This window comes from Delphinus delphis, chromosome 10, assembly GCF_949987515.2.
Source record: "Delphinus delphis chromosome 10, mDelDel1.2, whole genome shotgun sequence".
Taxonomy (NCBI): Eukaryota; Metazoa; Chordata; class Mammalia; order Artiodactyla; family Delphinidae; genus Delphinus; species Delphinus delphis.
Window position 1 is genome coordinate 429627 of NC_082692.2, and position 25933 is coordinate 455559.

Genomic DNA, 25933 nt, shown 5'->3' on the forward strand with positions numbered 1-25933 from the left:
TATATCTACCACTGGTATACACACTGGTATATCTACCACAATTCATGAACCTACATTACACATCAGTGTCACCCAAAGTCCATGGTTTACATTAGGGTTCATTCTTGGTGTTGTACATTCTGTAGGTTTTCACAAAGGTATAATGACACATATCTACCACTGCAATATTTAATGTTAAATTTTAAAGGACACAATAATACCAGTTGAATGACTCAGTCATATCCCATTGCCTGACGTCCAGGTACCACATTTCGCATCTTCCTTTAAGCAGCCAGACAAGGTAAGTCTTATCAGCTCTCCTGCCTCCAAGAGGAAGCCGAGGCTCAGAGAAGTAAACAGACTTGTTGGAGCTCAGACAGCACGTGAGGGGCGGAGCTGGATACACTGCCTGACTCCAACGTGCCCACTCTTGACCTGATTTTGTGCTACCTCCTAGAGCGTCTGTACTCGTGGAAATAGGACCAGGTGAGATATTTTGTTTTGTTTCACTGAGGTACTAATAAGCAAGGCTAATGTTTTGGCTGGAGCTTCACTTGCTTAGTACCTCAGTAAGGAAGCACTTTAATACGACATTTTGTCAATGATTTACGTTCTGCAGACACAATGAAAATAAGAGCGTAAGTGTTTTCTTGCTTCTCAGCAGTGTTTCTCTAAAAGAAAGAACTGGAAGAAGCTGAAATAATTTCTCAACTTGATGCGTTGATTTTTTTAATGTGAGGTTTTGCTTTACCATGGAATTATCATTTTGTGGCAAATACATTCCTTCCTATGTATACGAACAAAGGACATCTTCACTCAAGGACAACAATTCCCTTCAAAAAGGTTTCAGAATTTCATTTGAATTTTATCTTTTTAGATAAGTAACAGTTTCACATGGTAATCTAGATATATTTTAATAAACAGAAGTATATCCAAGCTGTAAGTCGCTGAATGAAGCCTTGATAGAACAACCTCAAAAACTTAACATTTGTGAATAGTCTGGAGATCTAGATTCTAAGCTGGGCTCTGGCATTAACAACTAAAAGCCCTTGGTTACTCTTATGTGCTCTGAAACAGTTTTCTCATCTGTATATAAGGTGGCTGGATGAGATTATTCCTAAGACCGCTTCTTAGTTCTCGATTCTATGAGAGTCTTATAGGACAAAGCTTTTAAATTCAGTTACCAATGTTAAGACTATAGAAACTGGCCTCCCTAGCTTTTCACAATTAAACTAAACTATGATAAAAGCATGTTGTTATTCATTTAAAAATTCTTGTATTTATTATAAAATATTTTTGATATATCATTAGAAGAATCTGAATTTTTAAAATCTTATATTTGAATATTAGGGTACTAGCCTAATTATCCCTTTCATTTTCGAAAGTTATATTGCAAAGACTAGGCTACAAAGCTTTTACAGATACTCTTTAAAAATAAATTATTAAAAGTAAACCATTATAGTTACCAGATTAAAATACACAATTATTTATTTTAAAAAACAAACCACAGGTTTTTTTTCATTTCCCCCATTTTATTAAAGGAGAAACAGAGAAAGAGAGAGATGAACAGACAGACTGAGGGAAGGAAGGAGGGGAGAGGGAATGCAACATTTAGGTAAAAAGAGAGACTTTTACTATGGCTTAGAAATTCTCATTAAATAAACCAAAGAAAAATATGGAAAAGATACTAGAAACAAGCCTGGTAAGTCATTCCTGTGTGACGGCACAACTAAAAAAAAAATCTGCATATCTTACAAGTTTCTGTGTTAAAGATTTGTTTTGCATTTATTTTCTTTTTTTTAAACAATAAAAATTTATTGACTATCTACTAACCTTACATCACAAGGCATTATGTCATAAGTAGGGTTTGTATATGGAGAAAAATACAATCGTAATAAATTGTTTTGCATTTTTATCTTGCATTTAAAGTCTACAAAAATGCCCATGAGGTCAAGGATTTTAAAATGTTAAAAGCAGATTTTTGTAAAAATCTTCACAAACAGCTTTGAAAATATTCACCAAGCACTTTTGTATAACTCAGAAGTCAGAAAGTAAACAGCTTCACAAAGCTTAAACTATAACTCTGAAATGGTTATGTATTACTAATTTTAAGACACTATTTTTGAAATACTTCTGAAAACAACTGTTTAACTGTCCGTATTATAACCCTTAGAGTACTACTGAATCACAATCTATTCAAAACCGAAAGAGACTGCAGACGAGTTCCTGTGACTTGCCTAGGTCTTTTGTTTCTGTGTTCTTTCCATAACACCATGAATGGAATTCAGAAATCAGCAAAACAAAATAAATTAACAAAGTATTTTTATCACCAAATCTAGTAGGAAATTATTCATTACTGATGGAAATACAGTCATGGGAATTTACTGAGTCGGCAAAAATAAAGGCTGCCAAGTTAGTGGTTTATCTTATTGCATGAGCCATTAAAGAATGAAAATTCAACGTGAAAGAATATGAACGTCCCTTCTTCATGAGACTTTAACTCACTGTAGTAGCCCTTTAAAAACCCCTTCTTCCTCTTCTCAAAATAATGAAGCAGTAAGAATTATTTTCTACATGGAATACTGGAATACTACGGGAAAAAAATGGAAACTTGGGGCTTCCCTGGTGGCGCAGTGGTTGAGAGTCTGCCTGCCGATGCAGGGGACACGGTTCGTGCCCCGGTCCGGGAAGATCTCACATGCCGCGGAGCGGCTAGGCCCGTGAGCCATGGCTGCTGAGCCTGCGCATCCGGAGCCTGTGCTCCGAAACGGGAGAGGACACAACAGTGAGAGAGGCCTGCATACCGCAAAAAAAAAAGGAAACTTGGTTTATATAAAAGTTATCTTGGTCCACATCAACTTGACTATTTCTTCGAATCCTTGTGTGAATAAGAAGCATTATTATCAAGCCTCACGAATAACCAATTCAAACTTTGTAGATGATAAATCTAAACCCATGAGTATACACTAACATACTTTGACGAAACACACACAGCTTGACAAGGACTATGTAACACACGAAATGCTAAACATCTTCTATGTTTCAGGTATCATACTGAGCTCTCTAAATTAAGAAAAATCCCTCAGAAAATGTTTATATTTCTTTTTTTAAAAAGAGAAGTTCCCATTTTACACAGGAGCATTTTATAATAAAATACTGACCGAATTGTTTCAGGATTCAAAATTATTTTTATTTTGTTACAATCCTTCCCCCCCCCGCCCAAAAAAAACAGAGTTGAGTTAGAAAAGCTTTTTCTTGTTGGCACCTTAAAAAGCAAGAAAAAACTGACAGTGAACATAAGAATCAACTATCCAACTCTCTTCACCAATGATTTTTCATGAAGGCTTTACAAAGGAAGAGGCTCAACAAAAGGTACACCTGTATAAGACAGTAAGGGTCCAGACTTTCAACCCAATTAGCTCAGGGTCTGTGTCCGTTTTGAAAAGCCCGTAAGCTTTATGAAAAACAAAACCAGGCCAAGATGGCAGAGTAGGAAGACCCTGACCTCACCTCCAAAGGTCGCAAGAAACTGCAACTACATACAGAGAAACTATTGATGAGAAAACCGGAAGCCTACAGAAAAGATCTTCTGTAACCAAAAACATAAAGAAGGAACCACACAAGACAGGTAGGAGGAGTGCAGATGTGGTGCAGTTAAGACCCACAGAATGGGGTCCCCAGGTGGGCGACCCACAAACAGGAGGGTAATCACAACTTCAGAGGTTCTCCCCAAGGAGAGTGTGGTTCAAGCCCCAGGTCGGGCTCCCAGACTGGCGGTGCTACACCAGGAAGACGCCATAGTCCCCAGGTCGTTTGGCTTTATGATCATGGGGGTTACTTTTGGGAGTGCCAGAGGGCTGTGGGAAATAGACTCCACTCTCAAAGGGCGCACACAGCATCTCACAAGAACCCTGGATCAGACCTGCCTACTGATCTTGGAGAAACTCCCAGAGAGAGAGGAGGCAGCTGGAGCTCACCCTGGGACCACAGACCCTGGGACCACAGACCCTGGGACCACAGACCCTGGGGCCATAGACCCCGGGGCCACAGACACGGGCGGCAGCCACGTTGGGGAGCTCGTTCTGTCAGGAGGACACTGGTGCTGGCAAGGGCCATTTTGGAACCCGTCCTCTAGCTCATTAGTGTGGACCTGGCACCGCCCAACAGCCTATGGGCACCAGTATGGAGTGGCCTCAGGCCAAGCAACTAGCTGAGCAGGGACACAATCCCGCCCACCAGCAGGCCTGCTGCCTTAATACCCCCTGACCCCCCAGCCATCCCAGGACCCAGCCCTGTTCACCAGAGTCCAGGACCCAGCCTGACCCACCAGTGGACGGGCACCAGCCCTGGGACCCCATGGGCCCCAACTCCAGCCACTAGGGAACACAAGCTCCAGGACCACCAGCCTGCCATGTCAGGACCCAGCCCACCCACTAGCAGGCCAGCACCAGCCCCAGAACCCCCTGGGCGCCAGCCCTGTCCACTGCAGGCCAACACCAACTTTGGAATACCCTGGACCCTACAGCTAGCCATGTCAGTAACTGGTCCCACCCACTGCTGAGGGGACATCAGCTCAAGGACCCCCCAGGACCCTGCAGAAGACACTCAGGAACCTGGCTCTGCCCACCAGTGAGCTGGCACTAGCCCCAGCACCTCCTGGGCCTTGTTCGTGCCCAGCAGCAGGGCACCACCAGCTCTGAGACAACTTGGACCCCTCGGCCTCAATCCTCACCTTCCCTGCTCCTCCTCCTCCCTTGAGAGGGGCTTCAGGGTTCCCGCCTGGATTGAGAAAAGGACAGGCACGTCCATCGCAGAAACCCGTGAACAGTCCAACTACACGAAGGGATTAAAAACCATCCCTCAGGGCAAGGAGCCACCTTCACCTTTAAGAGCAGGCGTCCACACACAGCCGCCTCAGTCAGGATGCCCGTGGCGCTGAGGCCACAGGTCCTCCGTGTACCAGGGCGCCTAGCTGTGTGCTCTGCAGCCTCGTCTACAGGTGTCACAGGTGCCATGTGCTCTGCAGTGTCATCTAACACGTAAATGACACGAGGGACACCTTACTGTGTTTGTAGATACAAATCTACACCGGCTTCAGGCTCCTTGGTACCCCACTGTATGGGTGTATAATTAAAGTGGCACTGAGATGGCTTCCAATTTTTTCCTATTGGACCGTGACAATGGACACTTGACTGCAAAAGATTTTTGCACATTTACCCAATTATTTCCTTTCATTACATTCAAAGAGGGATCACTGGCCAAAGGATGTACATTTAAGAGCCTAACGTAAAAACCAAACTGGCCTGCAGTGCTATCAGCACATCTCCCACAAGCAACAGTGGGTGTCAGAACCTCTGCAATCTGCAGTGATCTGACAGGCAAAACAAAATAAATGGTTTCAACTTGCACTGTGTGTAAATTCCATTTTCATCACCTTTGCATCTTTTTATTAGGCTTAATTTCCTTAACTGTAAGATCTCTAATGGGAATGTTCACCCTGTGTCCACTGTCCAAATCTTCCCAGTTATCACTGTCTTTTCACATTGGTTACGGTGCTCTTGGGCCTCGGGAAATCTTGAGTCTTTTAACATCAAACCCATTGACCTTTTCTTCGCCACTCTAGAGTCACGCATTCAAAGTCATGTTCCTGGTACTTTAATGCTGGTTTAATCTTTATGATTATTTACCTCCTCTGGAATCTATTTTGGAATTTAACTCCTTTGGAATCTATTTTGGAGTACTGAGAATAGCTGGTCGACCACAATACCATCTCACTGAATGACCCACTGTTCTCTCCACTGATCTGAAATGCCACTTTTATCTCTGACAAAAATTCTCATTTTGAGTCTGTTTCTGGACCCTCTATATTTCACCCCACTGATTTATTTTGCACCTATGGCATAACTCAATTTTATATTATAATCAATTATCTGATAGGACAATTAATCTTTTTTTTTTTTTTTTTTTTTTTGCGGTACACGGGCCTCTCACCGCCGCGGCCTCTCCCGTTGCGGAGCACAGGCTCTGGACGCGCAGGCTCAGCTGCCATGGCTCACGGGCCCAGCTGCTCCGCGGCATGTGGGATCTTCCCGGACCGGGGCACGAACCCGTGTCCCCTGCATCAGCAGGCGGACTCTCAACCACTGCGCCACCAGGGAAGCCCAGGACAATTAATCTTTAACAAGTTATCTTAGCCATCTCTCAGAGATATTGGTCCAGATGAACTCTAAAATACTTTATTTGATTCTAAAACTAATCCTACTAGAATTCTGATGGGAATTATCACCACCCTGACATACTCTATTTATACTTTTTTGTCTATCTCTACTGACTAGAGTATAAGTTCCAGTAGGGAAGGGGTTTTTGTCTGTCCACACACTGCTGTACACCCAGAATTTAGAACAGTATGTCATACAACTGATGCTTAACACATATTCGTTAAATGAACAAATGTATAAATTACACAGAATTTCTGGATAATTTCAGGGCATTTAAAATAGCTACAACATTGAATCTTCCCACTTACTCATTTTTTATGACTGTCAATAAAGCATTCAGCTCTGTTCACAGGGAGCGTTCATGTAATTTATCTGAAACCAACTTATTGAGCCTCTCTCAACTGAAATAATTTCCCAAAAGACCTTCTATGTTTTCTCTGCAGAAAATTTCATCACCTTTAAATACTGTAACAGCCTTGGCTCTTACTCTTCAATATTTGTGTCACTTACTTCAGTTGCCTTATTGCATTTGCTGTAACATCCCAACCAGTGCGAACTGTGGTATTCGCAAGCACAGGTGTGACCGTAGCAGGCAAGCCTCTAGAGCAACGCTTCTCCACCTGTTTGCCTTCCTACCCCAGGAGAAGCATTTCTATTTAGGTCTTTTTCTCAGTCACTCCCAAGAAGTTTCAATATCATAATGTAAAACCTGTATTAGGTACTGTATGTCTATATGCACTTTATACATAAAGGTTAAGATGTTCCTGTCCCCTCAAAAGCTAATTTTCAGTTATTGCTCCTGTTGAGAATACATGCTCTAGCACTTCACCACTAAGATGTCTGCTATTGATATTATGTAGTTATCTTATAGAAAATGTCTTTATCCTTATTTACTGAAAGTCTATTTTTTAAATCAGAAATGAAGTTTTAATTTTATCAAATATTTTTCAGCATCTTTCAAGATATTTTTTTTTACTTATTAATACAGTGAATTGAAATAATTTTCCTATTAATGAATTAGTGGGCATTCTAGGAATAAACATTACTTAGTTCCATTTTACTAGTCCTTTAGGTATTCCTGGATTTGATTTGCTAATACTTTATTTAGGAGTTCTACGTCTTTAATCTTATTTACAATTAGTCAGAAATTATCTTCTCTTTTACTCCATTGCCTGTTTGCTGTAGTAGCAGGAAGCACTCAGCAGTTTACAAATATTATTAAGCATTTACTGTATCCAGAGTGCTATTGCTACCTTATAGAAAGAATCTGAAGTTTTCGATACTTGTCATCTTATAAATAGTACAGGAATATTTTTCCTTGTAGGTTTCCTATTACTGGCCTATAAAACCATCTCATTCTAGTACCACGCTGGGTATGATTATTTGGGAATTTGCTTAATGATTATGGGTATGTATTTTATAAATCTTCAGACAATTTTATTATATTTTTCAGAAAGTCAGGTATTTTGCTCTGATTTTCAAGTTTAATATCATACTATTTTCTTCCACAGCTATCATTTTATTACTTTTTCCATCGTCTTGAGTATCTGTAAATATCTTTTTCATGGTTAGACTGGTCAATATTTTGTTTTAATGACCTTTTATAATAACAGTCCTTGATGTAAGCTATAAATTCTACCTTCTTTTTCAGGAGCACTGTTACTAATTCATTACTGACAGCTTCAACATGTACTAATTCCTCTTCCTTGCATTTTATTTTGCTTTTCTTTTTCTATCTGTCTGGACTGAACACTTAGTTCATTTGTTCTAATCCAATATAATTCTTACTCTTGGTCCCCCCCAAGGGTAAGGCTTTTTTCCTCTAGCTTACTTCAAGATTTCCTCTTTTTGATTTTCTGCAGTTTGAATATAATACGATTAGAGGCAGATTTTCTAGTACTGATCCTACTTGATATTCTCCGAGCTTCCTGGATCTGCCGTTTGTTGTCTAGTATTAACATTGGAAAATTCTCAGTCATTACTGCTTCACATCATTTGCACAGAGAGGGGGCAAATGGAGACTCACCCACCCTGTCCCCCAGAGTCCCCCCTGACACCCCATGATCATGCCCCCACCCTGTCCTCCACCTTGCCCCCTAAACTGTACACTGAATAAGAAAAAAGAAATTTTATAGAGAAAATAAAGAGAAAAAAATCACAAAAAGGAAAGAAGCCACCTGTGGTCCAAGTCCCTCTCACCAAGCATCAGCTCCCTAGGTAAAAGAGCCAAGACTCTCACACAGGAGCCTGGAGCTTCCTAACGGTGGCTCCTTAAGCAAGAAATGAGCCAATAGTGGCTGGAGATAATCCGCAGTGATTTTCTCACTTTTTGGTCACAAGAACCCTTTACTTTTTTTAAAAAAAAAGAGAGGGGGCGGCTTCCCTGGTGGCGCAGTGGTTGAGAGTCCACCTGCCGATGCAGGGGACACAGGTTTGTGCCCCGGTCCGGGAAGATCCCACATGCCGCGGAGCAGCTGGGCCCGTGAGCCATGGCCACTGAGCCTGTGCGTCCAGAGCCTGTGCTCTGCAACGGGAGAGGCCACAACAGTGAGAGGCCCGCATTACGCAAAAAAAAAAAAAAAAAAGAAGAAGGAGAGGGGGGACCCCAAAGGGCTTTTTGTTTATATAAGTGACAGCAATTAATAGTTACTTTATTAGAAATTAAAACCTACAGGATGCTTCAGTGGCTTTTTTATTTCTAGTGTGAAAAGCTGCAGTAATTTTTGCCTTTAAGAAGCTCATAATGTCTACACGTAAAACCATTCAACTCCTTTTTCTTCAAGCTCTAAATGATTGGTCTCAAAGTGATGCCACGGCTTAACTGGCAGGATGATCCTCTAAAAAAATGTTCTGAAAAGTATGTAAGACCAAGAGAACACTTAAACAAATTGGTTAAAAATAATGACATGTGGGGTCATATATATACACACATATATATATTTAGCTAACTATTTGCCATTTTAGAATACTTACTGCCAGGAACTTTTTCTATAAATTTAAATCATTTTTTATATATACATTTGTATATGTATACATATTATGCATATTTATATAATTTATGTATAAATATGTACATATAACACACACATACACACACAAATACATATGTAACACAATATATAAAGCTTCCATGGGACAGTTTCCTGACCAGATGTTTAGAAGAGCTACAGCCTGCATATCAAGTGACATTTCCTGGACAAGACCCTATTGTGAAGAGAGAGAAAAACCTACCCAACTGACACAAGCCTAGCACAGAAAGCTTCTAGTAAACAGGTAAGCCTGGTTCTGACCTTGGAGGCCTACAATCTGGGCCACACTGGGGGGCTGCCATCCTCCAGCAGCAACGCCAGGCCAACACCACTGTCCCTCCTGCCCCCAGAGCCAAGGACAGCCTGCAGGTCCAGATGCAGGGAAACAGGTCGACCACCTCAGCCAGCTGTGCTTGAAGAGTATCAGCTTCCTCAAAAACACCCTCAAGGCCTAGAAAGGGCCCCCAAACCTGACAAGAAATGACAGACTCTTGTTTCCTGCGATGGATCCAATGGAAATTCAAGCTCTGGGCTAGTAATTTATATGAGCATTTTCAATTTTTGCCAATAAAAAAATCTAATTTCTTTCTTTAAAAATTAATAATTATGGGCTTCCCTGGTGGCGCAGTGGTTGAGAGTCCGCCTGCCGACGAAGGGGACACGAGTTCATGCCCCGGTCCGGGAAGATCCCACATGCCGCGGAGCAGCTGGGCCCGTGAGCCATGGCCGCTGAGCCTGCGCGTCCGGAGCCTGTGCTCCGCAACGGGAGAGGCCACAACAGTAAGAGGCCCACGTACTGCAAAAAAAAAAAAAAAAAAAAAAAAAAAAAAAAAATACTAATTATATAATCTATATATTTACAACTGTGTTACTATATAATTTTTATATATATTATGATTTTAGAATGTATAGAAAAAGTTTAGTTTTCTAAAATACTAAGTAGTTTTATTAATAATGGTAAGATTATCAGAGATTAAACAGCTTGTCCAAAGTCACAGCTAGTGAGTGGCAGAGTTGGGATTCAAAACCAGTCCTCAGAGCCATGTTATTCTGATTCTCCATGTGGTTTTTCTTTTCTTTTTTTTTTTTACTTTTTATTATGGAAATTTTAAACACACATAAAAGAAGAGAGACCAGCATAATGAACCTCCATGTTCCCATTTTGTCTCTTTTTCAACTACATCTCCTCCTCAACACACTTTTATGTTGTTTTTGAGGGAGTATTTTAAAGCAAATCCCAGATATCATACCATGTCATCCATAAATATTTCAGTTTGTGTCTCTATAAAGGACTTTGTACTCAGCCCAAGTCCAACTGTTCTATATTGTCTCAAAAATTATTTGTGACAGGGCGTTCCCTGGTGGTGCAGTGGATGAGACTCTGTACTCCCAATGCAGGGGGCCCGGGTTCAATCCCTGGTCAGGAAACTAGATCCCACATGCATGCCACAACTAAGAGTGCACATGCCACAGCTAAGGAGCCCGCATGCCACAACTAAGGAGCCCACCTGCCGCAACTAAGGAGCCCACATGCTGCAACTAAGGAGCCCGCCTGCCACAACTAAGACCCGATGCAACCATATAAAAATAAATATTAAAAAAAAGTATTTGTTACAGTGGATGTGGTAGAATGGGGATCCAACCAATGTTCCTAAGAAAGGGAAGGAGGGAGGGAAAAAAACCAAAACCAATGCTACCTTTGTACATCTATTTGATGAATATGGACAAAGGCTGAGGACAGATTCCAGAGGTTAACATTCTTGGGAGAGGGTAGAGGGTCAGAGAAATCGTGCTTTTAATACATTTTTATATTGCTTTCCCTGTGGCAATGAGCACATATGTAAACTTTTGAGGTGCAGTCAGCCTTGGGCTGTGCAGAAAGGCCAATTCTGGAGCACAGTACAGAGCAGTCCTCATGGATGGGGACCCAGGCAGTCTACCACTTCCTTAGGAACAGTGACCACAGTTTCCTCTTGGTAGTTCTGGACCTGCTCACTACTCCTGCAAATCCATTTGCATAGGAAAGGGATAACAATAGCATCCCCTACATTTAAAAAAAAAAAAAAAGGAGAAAAAAAGAATTATTGTACCAAGGTCCCTGATAAAGAACAGTCCTCAATGGGTTTGGTTAGGACTGCATCGTATTCTTTTCTGTACTCCCAGCACCCAGCCCAGGGCCAGAACAACATGGACACTTGGCAGATAGTGGCTGGGAAAACAGACCAGGGAACACATGGGCTCACTGGCGCTCTCTTCTTCTGGCTCTTCAAGGACAGCAGCAAACCTCAGGCCATGTGGGATTCCAGCTATAAGACACCACCAAGAGGTGGCCTTTGAGAGGGATGTCGACCTGATTTGTCCCACTGCAGGACAGATGCCATTCCTTGATTCTGTGCTGTATCCCATTGTTTTTTTTTTGTTTGTTTTTTTTTTTGTGGTACGCAGGCCTCTCACTGTTGTGGCCTCTCCCGTTGCGGAGCACAGGCTCCGGACGCGCAGGCTCAGCAGCCACAGCTCACGGGTCCAGCCGCTGTGCGGCATGTGGGATCTTCCAGGACCAGGGCACGAACCCACGTCCCCTGCATCGGCAGGTGGACTCTCAACCACTGCGCCACCAGGGAAGCCCTCCCATTGTTTTTTTAAACCAATAAATCTGTGCCACAATAGCAATCACCAAAAACTACTACAGAAACTGAGTCCTCTAACTGTATCCTAAAAGTTTACTCGATCACCCTATGACAGCTCCTCTGGCCACCCAGCCCAGTGGCGCTCACTTTACAGGCAGGTTATAGTTCACACCACAGGAAGGAATCAGAGGTGAATCCAAATTAACTACCAAGACCCGCTCAGAACAACTCCTCTTCTTGGGCTGCCTCTGGGAGGGGTGGTCTCCAATTGTAATGCCCAAGAGGTGAAAAGTTTCCTATTCTATTACCACTTCCACAAAGAATTACCTGAAGATCAGAAGTCTAATGTGTACGGTCAGATCTTTAATACTGAGTCCCCTTTTCCCCAAAAGTACTTAAAATGTTTAAACCAAAATGAGTTTTACCCCTCATAAATCTCTGATTAGAAAAATATTTATTTTTCACCATCTTTTATTTCTACAAAAACCAAGCCAAAACTGATTTAAGTTTGATTTTTCAGTTTAAAAACTCCACACATAAAAAAAGGAGCAGTACTGAGAATATAAAAAGAATTCCAAAAAAACCCCACAAGAGATTCCAACTCTTCAGGTCTAAATAATGTAAAGTCCAAACAAAGACAGTAATTTTTCCCTTAGACTTAAAGACGAATTTGTCTCCAACAGAGAAGCATTTGGAGATGCTATTTTTAAAAACGCTGCCACGGTATTGTGGCTCTACAGATGCTTTCCTCTGCCCTGCAAAGGACTCGCTGCTCTTGAGGGCAGTTTCCACTCCAGTGGCCCCTTTTCCTGCTTCCCTGCTCAGGGCTCATTCCTGGAGGACTCAGCCCAGTAAATTTGAAGCAAGAAATGGCGGGACTCAGTCCAATCAGGATTTATCCACTGAGAGTTCAAACAACCGGTTAGCAATGACACTGTGCAACTCAGGACCCTGCAGGGCTGCTGCGGCAGAGGGCTGGGTGACAGGCAGTACACAAGTAGCACTTCTATCAAAGATAAGCCTAGAACATTTCACAGCTCCTGTTAAATATTTGTTTCCAAAACATAAGTTCAATTTTATTTTTAATGATTACTTGACTGTAGCATCTATTTATCAGTGTTTTCTCTCTCTACATAATTTTCATTTGCTACGTAAAAGACATAATGAAATTACTAACACTACACACATTTTGCCATAATCAACACACAAGGTTACATATTTTATGATTCCATTTATATGAAAATTCAGAACAAGTAAACCCGGAGAGACAGTAAGTAGATTAGTGGTGGCTAGAGGAGGGGAACGGGAAAGGATTGATAGTGGAGTGATGAAAATGTTAAAGAATTCGATTGTGGTGATGTGTACACGATTTTGTGACTATACTAATTTTGCTTCAGAATTCCTAGGAGCATTAGATTATCATTATCACCACAAACACAGAACCTCCCAAAAATGGACACAAGAGGAAATACAGGATGGCAGTATTTTTTTTTTTAAAGCATTTGACACTACTAAGTTCTAAAATCTTCTGATACAAGATCAAATGAGATTAAGGAAGGCCAAGGCCAGGACTGAAAGGGAGCAAGGGAGAGGAGGAAGGCTTTACCCTCCCAGCTCATTTACTGAAACCCAGGGTTAAAATCAGCGGGAAAAGCAGTCAAACAACAATAAGCCACCTATATTAGCCCCTCTGGAAAGCGTCAGTGGCCTAGCCTTTCCAGTCCTGAACAGGCATCAGCAACACCAACTCCATTTCAGCAAGACTGTTGGGAAGACAGCGAGAGGAAGAAGTAAACAATGGAAAATCCCAATGACATCAACAGTCCACATGTGCTCACTTTAAGTCACAAGATATTTAACCATCTCTATGAGAATGTTCAGGAATGAGAGAGGAATAAAATCAAGAAACTAAGCTAATTATAATGAAAGAATTAGGAAAAAAAGGGGCTTCCCTGGTGGTGCAATGGTTGAGAGTCCACCTGCCGATGCAGGGGACACAGGTTCGTGCCCTGGTCCGGGGAGATCCCACATGCCGCGGAGTGGCTGGGCCCGTGAGCCATGGCTGCTGAGCCTGCGCGTCCGGAGTCTGTGCTCCGCAACGGGAGAGGCCACAACAATGAGAGGCCCGAGTACAGCAAAAAAAAAAAAAAAAAAAAAAAAAAAATTAGGAAAAAAAGATATTATCCTAAATATATATTATTGCATGAAAACAAAGTTTCATTTGTCTCATTTTAAAAAAATTGAGTAAATTTAAAGATCCAATTGGCTTTATTCAGCAATTCATGAATTGGGCAATACCCCATCTAGCAAATAGAAAGGCGGTCCTCCTCAGAGCTGTACCCAGTGTAAGACTTCTGCAGGCAGAAGGGGCTGGATAAAGAAGTTACCAGCATAGAGCTGTTTCAGGCAAGGTCACCTTCCTCCGGGGAACAGCAGGGATTACCTCACTGTCCTGACCAGGCAATTTCAGACTGACTGGTTAAGACTATCTTCCTGGGAAAGCCTGAAACTGCAATTAAATTAGGTATTAAAGTCTCAGTTTGGTGACATGGGTTTTAGCACAAGTGCTTCCATTTGGGGCCTGTTGTCTCTTTTTTTAATAGTCTCGACTTGTCAAATCTTTACCATGAAATAAGCCAATATGACTGCTGACAATATAATAACTACAGTAAACAGGCATGCCAAAATCAATGTAGATTTTCACAAAAGGTCAAGGAATCAACTGTCAGCTTAAATTGGTTACTTTTATTAAAATTGTTATACATGACAGGATGTCACTTAACTCCCAGATTCCTTTACATAAGCAGAGCTGGATTAATTTGACCCAAATTTTGTATAATAGCTTTCCCAATTTCTAAAAATGCATCAACTTTGTCACTTATCTTGAAATTTCTGCTTTACTTCCCTAGCTCTATCTCAAAAGAAACTTCTCCAAGGCCACATATCTTGGCACAACGAAAGCAAAATCACCCCAGCACTCAGCAGTGCCATGAGCCTCGGGGATCAAACAGGGAGACAGCGCAGGCGGAGGCTGCAGCCCAGCTGGGAGGGATCGAAGCTGCTCGTGCTTAGGAGAAACTCTGGGCACAATCCCGGCATCCGAAAGAAAGTAAAGTAAACAGTCGTGCTCTCTCCCATCCACCCTGTTAGCAGCCTCTCGGCTGAGGGAGACCACACACTCGGACCACACAGCGCCGGCTCAACTCGCACGCAACGTCCAACAGCTGTCACTCGGGGCCCGGAGCGGAGGGGGAAGCGGGGAGGGAAGGAGAGGGGAGGGACGAGGAGAGAGATGGGAGGGGGGGAGCGGGGGGGGGGGGAGGGAGGAGGGGATGGAGAGCCAGAAAGGGAGAGAGTCAGGACAGCGAAGAGTGGTTTCCCTGAGAAAACAAGCCAGTCCCGGCCTTGTGTGGCCTTGACCTGTACTCCCCCAACCAATTTAGTAGCTGATGAAGGATTAACAAAGCATCCATTTAACATCAATTAACCTCCTATCCATCACAGGTCAAAAGAGAAAATTACCATTATAAAAGCATTTCATTAAAATAAAGACAAACGTATTTTCTTATAATCTATAATATATACTTAAATAATGCATTTTCTTTTAGATTTATATTACGTTGGTTTTAACCCGCCTGCCTCTTTTCCTCTAATGAAGCCCACAGCATGAATATCAAGTGTTTCTGCAACAGAGGTCAGAAAATTTTAATTTTATAATTTTCCCATATTTCACTGTGGCACAATCTTTAATTTTCCAAAAGACTTATTGATACAAAAAAACACAGTAAATTATTTTTTACATAATTTCAGGCTAAATGTACATAGAAAAAAATAACAAGTAGCAGCATTTGGGGGGAAAAAACAGAAAACGTAACCACCAAAGTAGCTTTAAAAGGATTAAACCAAAATTTTTTACTATTTAGTAAGGAAGAATTTTGATTGGAATAGCAGACAAGAAATCTGAACAAAACAAGTGATCAGGTGTTCTTTCACTGTCAGGTACCCAGAGGCCCAGCTCAGCTAAAGGGATTAGGCCAGGAGTTGGAAAAACAGAAGTTCTGACTCACTGAAGACTTGGAGAACCTTCAGCAAATAGGCCAAGGAAAGCCTCCTGATGCTGAAGCACTATTTTTTGAGGTCAGGCCGTAGAAAAGTGAGTTTCCCCCGCAAACCACCAAATCATAGTAATAATAAACTCCCAAACTCCTCCGCCGCCACCCCACCCCCCGCCTCCACCCCACCCCCCGCCTCCACCCCCATGCTACTCAAATGAGCATCACCAGGGAGCAAATCAGGAAGGGGGACTCTCAGCAGCCCAGCCCGACCCACTAATACACATCTAAGCCATTCTGTGCACAGGAGTGTCTGAGAAGCACTCGGTAGACCTATCCTGCCCAGAGCCGCCCTGGATCCAAAGGACCCCCAGAAAAATCTGGTTGCAGAGCTGCCTAATGAGTCTGAAGAATAAAATCATACTCAACTAGACTCTTGGGCCACCCACCAACAGACCCAAACTGCAGAATTCACGTCTTCCTGGAGCCACTTCAACCTATCCTAGGATAGACCTGCCCCCCATGGCAAGGCACGGCAGGGGCAGGTGGCCCCAGAGGGATCTCCCAGAGACCTGGGGAAAAGTCTCTGAGAATGGTGATTTACCTCCTTCTGTCCTCTGTAAACTCTACTGTTCCTGAGCAAGGTCAAGTTCTATCACACTGCCACACCCTCCACCATCTCAAGCTCAGGGTGGGACAAGTCTCAGACACAAGGTCCTGAACTCCTGTCCAGTGTCCTAAGTTAATCATCTCCCTCCTGCTCCGTCTCAAAACCATGGTTAACAAAAACAGAGTCATGCACAAATCTGAAAGAATCCGTGGGGTACCAAGTGTACTAAGAAGGCTCCTGAGGTCTCAGAAGGGATGTCAGCAGAAGAGCTGGACAGACAAGAGATAAAGCATCCTTGCTTTCCCAGCTCTCCTTATACCTCTTTCCCTTATTACTCCCATGAAGAAAGTATAACTGAGGTATACCGGGTTTTTTAATGAATGTGTAAGTTTCAACTCATTTGGGGAGAAAAAATCCAATGATTTAAAAACTATAACTGATAGGGCTTCCCTGCTGGCGCAGTGGTTGAGAGTCCACCTGCCGATGCAGGGGACACAGGTTCGTGCCCCGGTCCGGGGAGATCCCACATGCCGCGGAGTGGCTGGGCCCGTGAGCCATGGCCGCTGAGCCTGTGCGTCCGGAGCCTGTGCTCCACAACGGGAGAGGCCACAGCAGTGGGAGGCCCGCGTGCCAAAAATAATAATAATAATAATGTTTGGAGGTACGTACGGTATTAAAGGGAGAGAAGGTACACAAGGCGACTAGCAGGGAATGCTGGAAGCCAGACAGTCCACAGGGAAAGCCTGACAATTCCACCCTCCAGAGCTCCCACACACCTCATCTGTCACATAAATACTTGATTACCCAGCTATTCCCTTAAAACAAGCACTGGATTCCATCTTAATTAGAAGAGTTTATTAAAACACTCCTTTATTTCCCAGAAACTATAAACTCTCTGCCTCAGCAGGCTAAGTCTCCTCCTAGGGGACAATTACCTTCACTACATTTCAAAGCGAAAAGCTGTGGGTCCAAAGGTGACTGGTCCTCTAACTCATGCCACTGGACACTGATGACATATCAAAAATGAAACAGAACAGTGCAAATCCATCCCCTCTACCACCACCCTTCAAAAAAGAAACGTAAGAGCGAAAACGTCCAAGAAGATACACTACTTATTGGAAGGAAGAAGGAGAGTGCTTCATGTCAAAGCACGGCATTATTCGTTCGTCAAGTCTATTGCCAGCTGTCCCCATGTCCCTACCACTTCCTCTTTACTAGATCCACATGGGGTGGACACAACATAACTTCTTGATATTTTAGGAAATGTAATTTTTTAGGGAAAAAAATGTCCAGGTCCCCCTGGAAAGACAGGTCACCTGGACAATACTGAAAAGGTCATTATCAAATAAAACAGATTTCTATTTGTTTAGTGGACCCAGAAGATTTGAGATATATAGAGAGACTAGTTACCCAGCACCTCAAAGATGACAGTGTCAGATTCCCATCCCTAAGAAAAACAAAGAGGGGACTTCCGTGGCGATCCAGTGGTTAAGACTTCGCCTTCCAATGCAGGGGGTGCGGGTTCTATCCCTGGTGCGGGAGCTAAGATCCCACATGCCTCGCGCCAAAACAAAATACAAAAACAGGAGCAATATCTGTAACAAATTCGATAAAGACTTTAAAAATGGTCCATATCAAAAAAATCTTTAATAAAAAAGAAAGAGAAAAACAAAAAAGATGCAGATAAACCGGGATCTGAAACGAGGGAGTACCCTCAGATTGTTCAGTCAAAACAAGTATCTATTAAGCATTGGTTGGGTCTCTGGCACTACACTAGGGAAATGACAGGAACAAGACCTAGTGACAAGGGGGTCCCAGGTGACCTTGGCCTTCAGCAGAGTGGTGGGCACCTAACCAGACAGCAGTGGGGTGACTGATGCGGCGTATGAACAACTATTTAAGAAATCTGGCTGGAAGGGAAGGAGAGAGAGAAACTTTAACAGGTGAATGTGAAATCAAAGGAGGATGCTACCTTTTTATTGTTGTTTTTCTATTTTGCTTTGCTGCTGTCTGTCTAAGCACGTTTAAAGGCTGACTGGAAGGAGCCTTTAGCAAGAGAGGAACACTGAGTGAAGTGCTCCCAAAGGCAGGAGTGCAGGGGTACAGGGATCCGTCCTGGGGTAAAGGCAACCACTTTCAATGTAACTGGGAGGAGGAAAAGTTCTGGAAGAGAGCCCAGGGTTCTCCTCTGAGAGCTCTCATAGTTCTCAGGTGGCAAGATTATCTGCTTAGTAGAGACTATGTGTAAGGACGAGAGGTTTGACAAGAGTAGAAAATGCTTAAAATAGATTCTGCAGAGAAGCAGCAAGTGGCTAACAAAGAAAACTCTAAAAAACTCTTTGATGGCCACTTGCAAGTGGTGACCACAGATTTATAGGGGTACAAATCTAGACGCTACGATTTTCCCCTTCTGGTCTCAGAACCTCAGTTCAAGCATTTAAAAAAGGCAAAGAGTTGAGATGGTCCAATACTGATAATCTGTCGGCCAGATGCCACAGAAAGATGAGGGAGGACACAACTGAGCATCCTGGTAGAAGGGTGACGGAATATCGGGTAAAGGAGCAGAGGGAGGTAACTGAGTGAGGGTCAAAAAGACAAGAGACTGCCAGCAAAGAGTGGGTGGTCTGAGCTCCGGATTTCAGAGGTGAACCAGTCTCAGGTTGGGGCACCTCTGTCCTGCTCCCCCAGCCCCCAGCACCACACCTCTGGCAGCAGCCACCCCTCCGCCGAGGCTCCAGCTGGGGCAGCTCTGCTTTCTCCTTTGCCCCCTCCAGCTGTTTAGTAGCCCTTTGGGCCTCACTATCCCGTTTGTTCCCTCACTCTGCCCACACCTCTGCAAGTAGTTTCTTTATTTAAATCTCATTATTTGAACCATCTGGCATGAATTCTGATTCCTGACACCCAGATATGTCAATCACATGGGGCTTTCATTAAAATTAAACTAAAACCAAATATTCCTTGCTTTTTACCTTGCTTTGTCTTTCAGTAAAATTATAATACAACAAAAGTTAAAATCATACACCCCGCACTTTACAAGCGGATATGGCCGTAAAAAATGCACCAAAGCTTACAGATGAAACTAAAGGTCGAGCCTGTCGAAAGTGGCACAGCTAGCAAGTAGCAGAGGCAGAGCTCAGTCAGCGCTGCACAAGGACTTCTGAAAGCGAACTGGTGCCAGACAGCACCACAGGTCGTGGCGAGGGCCCGCCTTGCGCAGCTCACATCCTAACTAAGATCCAGGTTTCCTAAGTCCCAGTGTCCACTGCTCTTTCCATCCTGGCACCAAGACTGACTGTAAGTGGCAACTAGTAAGTAGAAGGAATTACTCAAACCCAAACCGAAAATTAAGCAAACTGTATAGTCCACCCCAGTCTTAACTGCTACCAACAGTATTAAAGGATGTTAATGAAGCTTTTGAGCAAACCTAATACAATTTTCCAGGAAAAAAAAGCCTCGTAAGTCAGTTCCAAACTCCTCTGCCTGAAGTTCAAGGAACTCCATAATCCAAAATGCACTCACTTCCCAGCCTATGGGCCTCTGTCTCTCATAAGCCACCCAGACGTTCACATGCCTTCTCTCGGAAGGGCCAAATCCTCCCCCATCAAGTTCTGATCTCCATGAAGCCTTCCCAATTGCTCCAACCCCAAAAGATCCTTCCCCCCTCTGAATTCCTGCTGTACTTATACTGAATACTGCAGCTTAGTTCTTGGCTATTTAATGGAGAGGGCAAAAATATCCCCTTTCTGAATACAGACTAATTTTATTTCTAACATGTGTCAGGCATATGCTAAAATTGGGATACAAAAATGACTAAGGCTAATCCCTGTCTGGCAAGAGCTTAGTCTGTTGACAGACGTGTAAATACCAACAATAGCTACAACCCCTAAGATACCACAGGACAGGACAAGCGCTAAGTGGTTATAGGATTCACTGAGTTGGAAAATTTCAAAGCAGGAAGAACTCTGAGATAATCTAGTTTTATATATCCTCAGGTACAAGGAAACGGAAGCCCAGAAAGGCTGCTAAGCAGCTCAGCCCATGCTACAGAGCAGGTGGTGGTAGCACACGGACCAGTAAATGGTGCTTCGACTCCATAATTTTCAAACTGAGGTCTAAGGATACCTACAGGTGTGTCCACAGAGATGCATCATTTCTCTACAATTACTGTAAGCTTGTGTTTGTATCAACAATTCTTTCCAATCGGCATAAACATGCACAGAATCATGAGAGTGTAACTAACACTTCCACCTTGCGGTCTCACCAGGCACTCCCGGGGATCCAGGAACACCTTCCCCAGCGTCTGAGAACAATCAAGGCCCTAGCATTCTGCTCAGCAGAGTGACGGACGTTACTTCCCACCCCAGTCAATTTACAATCCTCTCTACCCAACACGGGCCTAAAACCCACGCACTCGGAAAACATGTCAGCTCTCCTCTGTGGCAGGCGCTGAACTAGGAACCCTGGCGAGACGACAGGAGTAAGGTGGAGAACGGGTGAACAGTAACGGAGAGGCTAACCGTACAACCAGCATTTCCTACATGGCCTCAGGCTGCCGGGCCCAGCACTGGAAACTGGCCGAAGTGCTTTATTAAAAGGCTGCCTGTGCAAAAATTTTAAGTACTAGTCCCCCTTCCCATTAGAGTCACACAGCACGGGCCCTCCAGTATTTGTGGGATGAATGAAAATTCGACTTAGCATGCTGGTAAACCGTCTTTTAGAGAGGTAACTTTCAACACGATATTCAGCTCGGGAAATTAAATGCCTGACAAGAAGAAAAAAATCATTTTCTGAAACTTCCAAGAATTGTTCCAAGTTGCGCTGGGGGGCCCTCTGTTTAAAACTACTAGACTTCTACTGAACCAGACAGAAGAGAGCATCTAAGTACCAAGCACGCATCGCCCTCTTCCCATCACCCCTGTGGATCCACCACGTTGGACACACAGGCTCCCCGGGAAGCTTCCGGCTGTCAGTTCCTGTCGTTACACCAAGCCTGCCCAGAACGTAAGCAGAGCATCGTCAGGCATTCGAGGAGCGGTGCGCACACCCTCAGCGAGAAGGAGCTTTTCAATACAGCGCATCCAGGTGACTTACTTAAGCGTTCTAAAACACTTTGTTAAAGCTTTCCTTGCAAGTTTACTCAGATTCATTAAAAGAAAGAAAAAAAATGAAAAGAAAGGCACACGTTTCTCAGACTCGCTCTCGGAGGGGAAGCGCCTGCGCGCGGTTTCCCGCCCGCCTGAGCACGCCCCGGCTTCACTGGGGGAGCGCCGGCGTCCGGGCGCGGCCGCCAGGCAGCCCGCGCTGAGACTGACGGCTACGCGCGCCGCCACGATGAGCTCCGTCTAGCCGGCCGTCAAGTGGGGATAACGCAATCGACCCGGAGGCAAGGCGACGGGCGCTAGTAAACGCTCGGCGCAGCTCTCCAGTGACGCGACCGAGGAGAACAAGCAACACCCGCCTCTTGACTTCGCTCCCCGCCAGTGAACCCCGCAACCCTACGCTGGGACAGGTAAGCAGGCGCTCCAGGGAGCAGTTGACGCCAGCGGCCACCCGCCCCCGCGGCTCGGCGCTCCGAAGGCGCACGCCGGGAGCCGGGGCGGGGCTCCGAGTCCCCAGCGGGGGCCCCGGACGGCGGGGAGGGGGCGGGGCTCCGGGACCCGCGCAGGGCCCCTCCGCACGGTCGCGGCTGCAGGGCGGCGCGGGGCTGACGGCGGCCCCGGCCGGCCTCAGCCAAGGCCTCACCCCCCCACACCTACCTGCAGGCCCGCACGGACAGGGCCCCGCGCTCGACCAAGGGCTCCCTGGCCGCTGCCGCCCCGCCGCCAACGCCCTCACTTCCGCCACCGGAGCGCCGAGGGCGTCGATCCGCCGCGCAGTCGAGCGTCGAGCGCCCGACGGCCGAGCCCCAGGGGCGGGGTGGGGGCGGGAGTTGGGAGACGGATGGGAGCGGAGTACCCGTCCGCGACGCCGGTTCCTCAGGAGCCTCAGGCTGAACCTCCGCGTCTGGGCGGCAGGCGACGCGCAGGCCGGAATGCCATGGTGCTCGCGGCCGGGACCCCTGAGCGTGGACAGTGCTCGGGTTCGGTGGGCGGGCGCTGCCGGGAGCCGGCCTCCGACATAGAAAGGCGGCCCACCCGGGCCCGGCCAGGAGGAACCGGCTGCCTGACAGGGAGCGGCCGCCGCGGGCCGGCCGGAAGTGACGCGCAGCCCCGAGCGCTGCGGGACGGAAGAGAACGCGCTCTTCCGGCCACTCGGTTTAGTGCGGAAGGAGTCGCGCGTTGTGTGTACCAGGGATGAGGGCTGGCTGCGCTTCTGCTTCCCCGCCCCTCCTCTCCGCTCGCCTGTGCGGGTTACTCCAGCCGACGGGCCGGCCTGTTTGCTCCGGGGCCTGGGAGTGTGTATCCGTGGTGACGGCTATGGAACTGCGCGCTGCGTCCGCCCTTCCGGACGCGGAGGCCGAGGTCCAGCCGGGGAACGGGACCTTCCCTCCCGGAGGCCAGGCAGCCACTGGGTGGCAAGCGGATTTTCTCAGACCTAGATGCAGATCCGGGTTCGGGTTAGTCTTCCCTGCCTGCAGGGCTCTGGCAGTCATCACTGTGCAGTTGCTCACTGTGTCTGATTTATCATCAGGGGGCTTCCCGTGATATCACCTGGGACAGGGACCCGTTTGAGAGTGAAAGAGGTATGACAGAGGGGCCAGTACCGCAAGATGCACTGGGTCTGCCCTACTTCACACACCCAGAAGGTGCCACCCTCGTAGAACATTAGAACGGCCTCAGGGGCACAACTGTAGCTCTGGCCGGGGATAACGTTTTGCGGGGGTGGGATGCTGTGCTATGGGATGCAAGGTGTATTGTGAACCTCATACCAGCGTACGGTGCTGCGTCCCCAGTAGAGCCCTGGCTCCTGCGGCAGGGAAGGATGCTCCTCCAGGGGACACAAGGTTCCACTCAATCTAAAGACCTCTCCTCCCCTGGGCTCCTCATACAGGCGACAAAAAAAAAAAAAAAATGACCTTTATGATCAGTAGGAAATAGGGGCAGGGAGGATTACTTCTGGACTCAGGGCACTCACTGAGCATCTTTTCCGTGCCTGGTGATAGCAGCAAATGGATAACGCAGCACCCCTGGCCTGACAGGGGTATGGCAACCAGGGGCTCAGACCCCACAGGGACGAAACAAGCAACATCATCAAGCAGGCAACCTAGGCCAGCAGAAGTGCTGCTGGAGAGTGAGGGACATCCGGAACGAGTGATAAAGGAGGAAGATGCTGAGAACCTCTGTGGCCCCAGGACTAACTGCAGCAGGAGCCCACAGCTCAGCCTATCAGCACTCCTGGTGCGGGTGTAACTCCGTGAGGCACCAGTGACAGGACCAGGTGAACACAACAGGGTGTAGCAGTGCCCACCAGAGCCCACCCGTACCCCCTCTGCTGCCCCTGTGCTCTCTGGCACCTGCCGCCGTGCCTTGGGTCTTTCTTCCTGGACACGTGGTAGGCTGGAAGCACTGGAGAGTTTCCTGGCCCGGAAGCAGGCTTCAGCCAAAGACGGGCGAGGAGTTGGTGTGGAGCTCCCGGGGCGGCTGGGAGGCACGGTATGCAGCGTGCCCAGAGCTGCCCTCGAGGCTGGGCCCCAGTACCCTCAGGACCACCTTCACCCACACCTCCACTTGCTTCCTCCCCTTTCCCACCTGGCTTCCCCATCCCCTCCTGATGTTTCCTGGTATCACCTCCCAAGTTAAATTCGAGCCTGGAAACCATATCGCAGGGTCAGCTTCCGGGGGAGTCCAGCCAAGACAGGCGTTATCACAGAAAAATAAGCAGCCTATTTTTATTATAATTTGAATACCTTTACGTGTTGAATTGCACACCTATATTAGAGAAATACATCCTGAGAAAAAGAAGGTAACATTTTGGACAAACGTTCGCAGTTGTGGGACTTGGCGTGACTTCGTTTTTCTCCCCTTTACCTCGGAAGGAGTGCTTCCGTGTGCAGTAACTCAGCTTTCCCAGGATCATTCACTTTAAACACAGGAAGCACGAGTCAGCGGCCTGAAGCACAAGTCGGCAGTGGTACCCTGCCTCACAGTGAAACTGAACCTGTTTCTCGTCTCTCCTTTGCTCTCGGCGATGCATCGTTTCCCAAGTCAGGCGATCCTGCCATTAAGCTGGTATGAATGACTCTTGAGGACTCACAGGTCTTTCCTGGATCAAAAAAATGATAAATAATACTGTATCCCTGAGACAGAAACACTAGAAGAAGAAAGAGAGTCTTTTGCTAATATAAAAATTACTGGTAGTGTTTCTTTTTTCTTAAACTTCTGGTCCACATTCTGAAGCCAGCTGGCAAATGTTAGTGCAATACGTGCAGAAGCTGGCCGGAAATTAAATCATTAAACCCAAAATTGCTGTAGTAGCTGCTGAGGCAATGAAATGTCACTGTAGAGCTTGTGTTTGCAATTCTGCATCAGATTTCGTTTGTCCTAGAGAGGAAAAAATCACTTGGAAACATGGAATTCCTTTGGTTTCAGTCTTAGCAAACACTGTGATGGCACAGCTCCCCATTCTGTAGATGTTTTTTACATTAAGTGAACACCTGAAGTGTTTCATGCTACATGGTATATCAGTCTGTAATGGACCATAGTTAGTACAGATTCTAATCCTCGAAACAACTATATTTTGCCATATCTAGTGATCCTTTTTACCAAAGACTGACGATGGTTTGATGTGTTAACGCACAGCTTAACAAAGCCCCTTGATGGCAAATTCCTGTCTCCATTGTAGATAGCACAGGGCCTTACACAGCAGGTATTCAATACATCAGGCCAGCCACTCAGTAATAGCACTAACCACAACCTACGTCAGTGTTGAGTGGAAAACGAAAAGTTAACAATCATAACGATACATCATGATAGTGGCAGAGTTGGGGGAGATGGCTGTTTCTAGCAGTCAATTTCAGAACGTGCTTTATGGTCACTTAGAGGCAAACGTGAGCCCAGCTTACTGTGTCCATCTTGACAATGTATGAATTGCTGAGAGGTTTCATCGAATACCACCCAGCTTTGTCATTCTTTGCTGGAGTCTTTTATGATTTAAGATCACAAGGACGATTTGAAATCCTCCAAGGTTGTAACAGTTATGACGTTGTTTTAGCAATTCTCAGATTGGGCCTGTTGGTTAAGGAATCTGGCTACCCTGTACTCCTAGCAGATGCCTTTGTGTGGACTTCAGCGTCTGTGTTTCTTGTCAGCTTCAAAGCGCTGTATCTGCAAAGGCCTCAGAATAAATGTCTCCAATTCTACAGCAAAGCAGAGCCCTTGTGTTTTTCTGCTTACCTTCTCTTTGCGTATTTTGTTAAGCACCCTGTAAATAAAGCTGGGTCTGCGCAAGATACCGTGTTTCCACAGCGTTACCCCGCTGC

The 25933-nt window shown here is 45.5% G+C and overlaps 1 protein-coding gene across 6 annotated transcripts in view; it reads right to left on the minus strand.

Annotated features, from left to right (window-relative positions):
• EXOC2 (exocyst complex component 2) overlaps positions 1 to 22756 on the minus strand; it is a 154752-nt gene extending 131996 nt beyond the window's left edge. For 2 of the 6 annotated variants that reach the window (XM_060023751.2, XM_060023748.2), the window contains exon 1: positions 22272 to 22734. The gene's annotated coding sequence lies outside the window, so the exon portion shown is untranslated. Of the gene's footprint in view, positions 1 to 22271 lie in introns of all 6 variants that reach the window. The other 4 variants (XM_060023750.2, XM_060023749.2, XM_060023752.2 and 1 more) reach the window with 4 other exon arrangements.
• Between the last annotated feature and the right edge of the window lie 3177 nt (positions 22757 to 25933).